General features: G+C 44.5%; 1 protein-coding gene across 1 annotated transcript in view; it reads left to right on the top strand.

Annotated features, from left to right (window-relative positions):
* Positions 1-4,681: 4,681 nt before the first annotated feature.
* GPD2 (glycerol-3-phosphate dehydrogenase 2) overlaps positions 4,682-7,538 on the top strand; it is a 137,614-nt gene continuing 134,757 nt past the window's right edge. The window contains exon 1 of the mRNA XM_083154026.1: positions 4,682-4,974. The gene's annotated coding sequence lies outside the window, so the exon portion shown is untranslated. The remainder of the gene's footprint in view (positions 4,975-7,538) is intronic.

Genomic DNA, 7,538 nt, shown 5'->3' with positions numbered 1-7,538 from the left:
GAAAAGGCTGAGATCTCACCCTGGGGATCGTGTGGAATAAGCCAATTGTACTTCTTGCATATGGGTGAAGCACACCAGGTGGGATGATAGTGGGGCCGCTGTGGTTGTAGTAATGGCGGATGGCCAAGTGCCGGAGAGTGGATCACGATCAGGGGAGCTGTAGGGTCTTGCGTCTGGAGTCTGGCTGGAGCACAGAGATGCTTGCATGGACCAGGCAAGGGCCAGGCAGAAGTCCGGCACACGACGGGCTGCGGGTCTGGCGGAAGTGCAATGGGCAACATGATTCATCTACTGAATGGTAGGGAAACTTTGTCAAGCGTGACATGACGTAGATATGCAAATTAAGTGGCTGCTCAGCACAGTGTGTTGGTACACTACTGACAGTGGAGAAAATCGGCCCACAAGGCCGTCGGCCCTTCTGGCATTTGCCAGAAGGGCCAGATGGCCAGTCCGGCCCTGGACTGGCAACATAAGTTTTACACTACACTGACCATCTACATATTTGTTTCCCTTTTCATGTAACTTGAAAAAATTTGGAGGAAGGAATCATATATAACCTGATGATTGGCACATACGAGGAACACATGGTATTGGAATAATCAGCGCAGGACACCATCTTCATCTTTACTCTTCAAATCAGAGAGGAATTCAAGCAAGGGGTGACTGACAAGCTGTGGAGGGCAAAGAGAAGGAAACAGAGAGGGAGATGTGAAAGGAAGAAGCAGTGGGTAATAGGGAGAGGCAGAGGGTGACTAAGGGCCTTATTCTGATCGGAGCGGCCAAACGTACGTACGTTCGCTATTAACGTACGCTATCCGCACGCGGCCGTTGGGGTTAAGTCCACCCACAACTCAGCCGCATACGTACGGCCAGAAACAACGTCGAAGGGGAGTGGCGTACAAATGTGCGTACGCCAACGTACACGGACGGGCCAGCCCTTACACTCCGACAACTGGCGTACAATTGAGCGTACACCACCGTTTACGGACGTCTCTCGTCCGTCTTCCCACCGACTTCTTACGGCTATCTGAGCGTACGCCAGCTTGCACGGACGGGTCCCTATAGTTTTCAATAGAAAAGTCAGCTTATGTCACCGCTCGTGAGAGTGAGCGTACGTCCGTGTACGCTGACATACCCTTCACATATATGGACCTGCAAATCTTGCCTTTCAACTATAATTATGAAAATTAATTAATTGATTGAATTAATTAATGTGCAAAATAGTGGGCATGGGCTTAAAACATTGCTGAAACATCCTTTGTAGGTGTTAGATGTGGTTTATGTTATTGTATCATAAATACAAAACCTATGTTTGTATTAGAGTGAACACGTTGACACATGTCGACTTTTGTAGATTGAGTGTGCTACTGTGTAAAGTCTATGAAAGCACGTAGTGAATGTGTCTAACTGTTTAACAAATACCTACCTTAGCATATATAAGCAGGTCTTAAAAAGATTCTTACCTTAAATTAAACAAACCTTTAAATGTAGAGAAGTATCGAAAGATAAGCTTCCAATGTGTTTAAGTGCTGTGTGTGGCTTGCAGGTAGTGAAATCATGGTTTGGACTTAATAGACTGCAGCATTGGTTATTACATTCAGGTGTATGTGTTTGGTAGTAAGCAGCGTAAATTAGCAAACCCAGGCGCACGCTGGCATGCGGTATCTGTAGGGGTGGTTTGAGATGGCGGTTGGCGGCCGCCTGTTTTGTGTCCGAAATGAACGGTGCTGTAGGCGATCGTGCGGTAGTAGCACCGCTCATTTTTGGTGCACACCCCCGTGTACGCCCATATTTACGCCCATTTTCCCTCATTATTTCGGCTGCTCCCCTCATCACGCCCCTATGCCGCCCCCAATGCCCGTACACTCGCGTATAGGTTTTTTCGCACGTAGAGACCCGTCCGTAAGCGTTGTGGAGTGTTCGCGCCTGCGCATTAGCGAATGTACGCATGCGCAGATCATAAAAAAACCCGGGACGTCCGCGTACGGCCCGGCCGCTCCAACCAGAATAAGGCCCTAAGAGTGGGTGATAGGTAGATGGTGACAGGAATAAGCAGTGGGTGACAGGGAGAAGAAGAGGGTGCAAGGGAGAGTCAGTCTGTGAGAGACAGATGGTGAACAGTAGAGGCAGAGGGTCTCTGGGTTCTATATAAGGGTGTACAGGGGGTAAATTGGGCTGAACTGTTCACTATGACATAAAGGGAAAGAATAAGTGGGAGAGACAGGCATTACAAAAAAAAAGGGGGTTTAACAAGAGAGATAGTGAGAAAGGGGAGGATGAGAAAGAGAATGGGGGAGAGAAAGAGGAATGGGGGAGAGGTAAAGAGAGAAAGAAGACATAAAAGGAGATTGGAGAGAGAGAGAGAGAGATAGAGAGAGACAGAAACAGAGAGAAGTGACAGAGAAAGAAAAGGAGAGCAGAGAGAAAGTGATAAAGAAAAGAAGAGCCAGAGAAAGAAACTGAGAGAGAGTGAGTGAGAGAAAGAAACTCAGAGAGAGTGAGAGAGAAAAGGAGAGTGGACGGAGAGAAATTAGAGGAAGAGAGAGAGTAAGAGAAAGAAAAAGAGGGAGTTGTAACAGATATCACTGTGTATACAGGGATGACTGTGTTCCACTGGACCCCCAGTAATGTGACCAGTGAGTCCTGTCAGCTCCTGAAAGCAGTGGGTTCTCCTATGGGTAGCGTCAATGTGACAAGTGGGTGCTGTCAGCTCCTGAAAGCAGTGGGTTATCCTATGGGTAGCATCAATGTGACAAGTGGGTGCTGTCAGCTCCTGAAAGCAGTGGGTTATCCTATCGGTAGCGCCTGCAGAAAAGACCTCTAGATTTTTACTCCGGGGCAGTCACTAGGACCCCGGAATGCCGGACCGGACAGGCTCCATTCATCAATATATGTCATTCTGGAGCTTGTAGTGTCCAGTCTGGGGGGGTGCATTGCCGGAGGTGTCCCGTCCGGTGGGGCTGCTCTGACAGCTGTCACCTGGGAAAGGAGAAGGGGAAGAATACAGCGTCCCTGCATGGTCAGCGGATGTAATAAAAACTGGAATGGTCCGGACCACATGAGAAGGCTGTAATCAGACATTGGTGATACTAGATCCGGTCTATATGATCCAGGTCACTGTTTGCCATTGGAGAAAAATTATTTTCCATCTATAATTTACTGGAAAATTCATTCTGGCTGGATTAAAGTCAGTTCTGGCACACAGTCAATCCACAAAGTAGGATACATTCCTTTAACGTATGTTTCAAAGATTTTGAAACTGTCCCCTGATGAAGTCGTATAAGACAAAACACGTTGGGTATCTGTTTTTTGAAGACCTGCAATTCAAAACCTGTGTCTGAAAAAATAAATAATTTATTTTAACTGAATTTTATGTGTTGTTGTCTACCGGATAATTATAATCCTAAAGTGGTGGACATCACTGAGCGCACTCTATATCTTTTCTTCTCATATATATATATATAGCGTGTGGTGCGCGGCGGCACTCGAATAAATGAGACAGACTGCAGGGATTACCCCTGCAGTCTGTCTCATTTATTCGAGTGCCGCCGCGCACCACACGCTGTCTACAAGTATCTTTGAATACACCTGTCGGCGGGCACCGGCTTGTTTGCGATCCTTTTGTCAGTGGAGTGCCGCATCTATCAAATTACTATATATACATACAGATGCGGGGTAGCACTCCTCAACAGTAGCAGCTTGCCCGGTGCCTTCCCTGGATCTCCTGGCACAGAGTCCCAATATAATAATCCCATCTGTGTATATATATATATATATATATATATAAATATATATATATATAATATCACTGTGTAAATCAGGAATAGAAACTCATATTGGTGAATGATCAAAACCGATAAATTCAGATGCGTTTCGTTGGACTAGCCGATTTCCTCAGAGGGTGATATGCATTATGCTTACATACCAGCTGTGATCATCTTTGTGAGTCACATGTGGTTTACTAGCCTTGGAGTACAAATGTATTTCACATTAAGCTTAATGTACAAGATATAACCTATAAGACTGGCCTAGCAAATGGAGAAGTATATTTTAGACATATCAGGGTTAAATCATAGAGACCCATACATCAGATTAAAAAGAGGAACTCCATTTCCCTTTTCTCTTTCCTTTTGTGTACCAATGACCTAGGGCGCCGAATGTCAGATTACCATTTGTTTCTGAGAGCCCTTAGTGACATTGTTAAATGTCCAGTAACTAAATGCCAATGTGCCAATATCAGCACACCATTACCTATGGATCGCAAGTCTCATTATGATATTGCTCTTGGGTTGCATTAAATGACATGTGGGAAAACCTATTTGGTCCCAAGAATAAGTATATAACGTCTGATGATCAGGTGACTCCAAAATACATTTTATAAGGACACACTTGACCCCCACTATAGTGTTAGCACAAATGCTACGCCAGCTACAATTATATAAGCACGCTTCAGTTTCTCATCCCAGGAACCTGAAGCTTATTCAGTACATGGCCTGGCCTGGCTTTACAGCGTACTCCCTCCTGTCACAGCCTGAGTACCAGCCAGGCAGTCACACTCTGTGACCAGGACAACTTGTATTGCAATGCAATGTAACACTAGTGGGCGGGCTCTCGAAGCAGCCTGTGATTGGATGACCGCATCAGGGCGCCGGCTACCATTGGTTAAAGGCAACGTCGGTGTAGTAAGTGATACTGCTCTACTTCCGCGTTTGGCTGCTGCTTGGCCTCACCGGCTGTGTGATGTCCCCTGACTCCTAGAAACAGGTGGTCAGAGGGTGCTGGGGAGAGAGCCGGCGACAAGTAGGTGCTGGAGGGAGAGAGGGGAGCTGCTGCCCACGGTGCTGCTGCTGCTGCTTATTTGTCCCTGCGGGCTCTGTGCAGGGTGACTGAGGAGAGGGAGACACCACATCAACCTGGGCTGGTACATCCCTGCCTGATACAGACAGTGCCAGTACTGACAGCAGCTGTACACCTGTGAGTATATGATGGGCATTCTGCCTGCATCCAAAGGGGCTCTGAGATCTTCTGCTCACAGGCCTGCTATATTGTCACACCTGCTGCAGATCCTCTTTGTTGGCAGAGCTGTCACTCATGTTTTCGTGAAGGCTGACAGGTCTCAAGCAAAATGCAGTCTATTCCCTGAGTGCCCTTGTTGGAATTTTTTTTCCTGATTTACACAGTGATTATATATATATATATATATATATATATATATATATATATATATATATATATATATATATATATATATATATATATATATATATAATATGTGTGTGTTTGAGTTTATATATAATTATTATATATTAGTTAATGAACCCTGGATATTGTGTCTGTGCATAGCGGTAACCATGCGTTGGACATGCTTTATACATGTGCTTGGGATCCAGGAAACATGACTAATGCATTAATGATTCATTGTGTAACCAGTTTTAGTGCAGGAAGTGCTATGGGAATTCCTCCATTACACAAAACTATACATTGACTTTAAGTGACTAATCCATTGATGCTTAATTATATTCCAAGAGGAAAGGGAACAATAATAATAATAATAACCAATCAGGTTAAGCGGATGTTTGAAAATTTGCGCAATGTACGGACTATTGATGGGCATGGCAAGACATTACAATGCAAACGTCTGGTAACCAGGTTCAGTATCTATAAGCAACCATTTACAATTAACTTTGATTGTTGGAGTAAATATCTGGTTGGTTGCTATGGCTAGATTTGTAAGTAAATATATCAAATAACTGTTTGTTTTTAAATAGTCTAGTTTAGTGATTCTCAAGGACAAATGTAATGTCAGAGGCTTCCTGTACATCTCGGGGTATGTGGTCCCTGGGTCGACATTGACTAGGTTGGCAGCTAAGAAAGGTTGACATGAGTTTTTTGGTACTTGTTTCCTAGCACGGCGCCCATCGCATACCATAAGGCATACGATGGTATGTGATGCGATACGATGTTAGCCGATGTTATACAATTTTAAATTGTATACCATCGAATTGTATGACATATATATACAATGGTATACGATTTTAAATTGTATAAGCACCCTAATGGGTATTTTCAATGTTAAATGTGCCCCCTATAAGATAAATAATTGTATAAGCACCGTAATAGGTGCTTACAATGTTAAAAGCACCCCCGCGCCACCCGTACTATCAACGCCAGCCCGAAGCAGGGCAAGCGGCGGCAGTACGCATCCTCCGACCTTTTCATACCCCCACTATCCACGTCAGCGTGGAGTTGATTTTATATAGTGTGGCGAAGGCAGCGAGCCACCGAGCCCGAAGCGTGGCGAGAGGACGCGGAATACATGTGAAGTAATGCGCCTCCCCTCGCGGGGCTCGCCGCGCTTCGGGCTCGGTGGCTTGCTGCGCTCGCCACACTATATAATCTGACATCATCTCTTTTCATTTTTAGAAGCTTTAGTAAAATACACCCCTGGTCATAGGTGGCGATTTCTGTGGGTGATCAAGGGCCCGAGTCCCGCTGCTGGGCCGCCATATTAACCTGCTAATTTGCGGCTGCAGCACCCACATTGCCGTCCCCGCCACCTGGGAAACCGTATGCCAGGAGTTTATTCTGTCCACGGAGTACCTGCACTGTGGGGGCATTTATGTATGTGGAACTCCGTTGCTGTAATTTGAATATTGAAGACCACTGTGCTCTGTAATATAAATTGGTATTATTTTGTGGCCACACCCCTTCCCAATGAAGCCACTCCTCTATATTTTTGGCTTGAGTACCCACCAGCAAAAAAACATAAATCAGCACCTATGCCACTGGTTACTATTTTGAAAATGTGGAACTTGAGTATAGAGATGGTCAAAGGTTCGGATCAGGGATATGGTCAGGTTACTGTTTTATTTTCTACAACTGTCAGTGGGCAAGTGCCTTACATGCCAGACATTGCATGACAAGGACACCACAGAAATACTGGTGTGCTGTTATCTTATTGGTGGCAATGACATTTGTATCTTAGTACATATTATGGTATGTATGGTGTCGAGGTTGACACCTAAAGGTGCCTGTACACAGTGCGATCACCTTAAGAATGAACGACATACACTATGTCGACATTGACAGAATGGTGACACAAGGAAAAGGTTGTCATGAACATGGCTGCCACACAAAAAGGCCAAAACATTGTATTAGGTAAGCTCCATTCTTGCACAATTCAGACCTATATTTCATATTGAAATCTGATGTGGAATATGTATGGTACTTAGCTAGTTATTATCAAAACTTTTTGTTCAACTTTAGCACTAAACACAACTAAAACTGTGCAAAAGTTAAAGTAGATAAATCAAAAAAACATTTAATATGAAAAATAATAAAATCAATACATACATATACACTCACATTGTCAAAAACTGGCCTTTTGTCTTTTTTTTTATGTATTTTGGTACTTGTGTATTATCATGGTGCCCGATTTAATCTAAATCGCATGTGATTTAGCGGCCGATTTGCGTCCGATTTTTGCACACCCCCACTATCCAAGTCAGCCCAAAGCGTGGGGAGCGGACGAGGTACGC

This window comes from Crinia signifera, chromosome 7 (genome assembly GCF_055691185.1).
Source record: "Crinia signifera chromosome 7, ASM5569118v1, whole genome shotgun sequence".
NCBI lineage: Eukaryota > Metazoa > Chordata > Amphibia > Anura > Myobatrachidae > Crinia > Crinia signifera.
Note: the sequence above shows the minus strand (reverse complement) of the source record. Positions and strands in the feature narration are given on the sequence as shown.